We start from the raw sequence: 1,160 nt of genomic DNA, 5'->3' as shown, positions 1-1,160 counted from the left end.
TGAACTCTTCATTATGTTTTCCTGAGGTCACAGGGGTTACTTGGGGTCATTGGAATCCCTGATTGGGGTTACTTCAGGTCACAGGGGTCATTTGAGGTCATTTGAGGCCCTGATCGGGGTTACTTCAGGTCACAGGGGTCATTTGAGGTCATTTGAGGCCCTGATCGGGGTTACTTCAGGTCACAGGGGTCATTTGAGGTCATTTGAGGCCCTGATCGGGGTTACTTGAGGTCATTGGGGTCATTTGAGGTCATAGGGGTTACTTGAGGTCATTGCAGTATTTTTTCATTCCTCCAGGGGTTACTTGAGGTCATTTTAGACCCTCTTTGGGGGTTACTTCAGGTCACAGGGGTCATTTGAGGTCATTTGAGGCCCTGATCGGGGTTACTTCAGGTCACAGGGGTCATTTGAGGTCATTTGAGGCCCTGATCGGGGTTAATTCAGGTCACAGGGGTCATTTGAGGTCATTTGAGGCCCTGATCGGGGTTACTTCAGGTCACAGGGGTTATTTGAGGTCATTTATGTATTTTTTAATTGACCTGGGGGTTACTTGAGGTCATTTGTGTCCCCATTAATTGATTGCGGGGTCAGATGTGGACACAGGGGCTCCTTGAGGTCATTTGTGTCCCCATTAATTGATCTGGGGCTCAAGTGGGGACACGGGGGTTAATTCTTACGAGCTGTGGCCAAACAGGAAGGGACACTTTGGTGTAATGGACCAAACAGTGCCAGTCCAGTCCAGGGGAGCCCAAGGCCTCAGGTGACCCCAGTGGTGTCACCCATCCTCTGCCCTCTGTCCTCTCAGCATGGTGACAAGGGCCCAGTTATTAGCTTTATTAATATTTATTATTCATTTATTGTATTAGCATTTATTGTCATCTCCTGTAAGCATCAGCATCTACAGAATTGGTGTTAGCTATTAATACAATCATCAATAAATTCTACTGTTGGGATTACATTATCTATTAAATTATCTATTATATCTATTATCTAAAAATTATCCATTAAATCTATTAAATTTTATTTACAATATTATCTTTTAGAATGCAGTAGTACAATCACCTATTACAACCTGAAACAATTATTATTTCTTATAACACTTATACTACTTATTTCTTATAATAAACAGTAGATTTATTAATATTAGCAATTAGTAATGT

The 1,160-nt window shown here is 42.2% G+C and overlaps 1 long non-coding RNA gene across 1 annotated transcript; it reads left to right on the top strand.

Annotated features, from left to right (window-relative positions):
- The first annotated feature begins 282 nt into the window (after positions 1–282).
- LOC135279664 (uncharacterized) lies at positions 283–956 on the top strand. The gene is made up of 2 exons (XR_010346888.1): positions 283–412; positions 474–956. It is a non-coding gene; the product is annotated as an uncharacterized LOC135279664 (long non-coding RNA).
- Positions 957–1,160: the final 204 nt, after the last annotated feature.

The sequence above is a fragment of the Passer domesticus genome, chromosome 12, assembly GCF_036417665.1.
Source record: "Passer domesticus isolate bPasDom1 chromosome 12, bPasDom1.hap1, whole genome shotgun sequence".
In the NCBI taxonomy this organism is placed as follows: domain Eukaryota; kingdom Metazoa; phylum Chordata; class Aves; order Passeriformes; family Passeridae; genus Passer; species Passer domesticus.
This window is presented reverse-complemented; position numbering and strand designations above follow the sequence as displayed.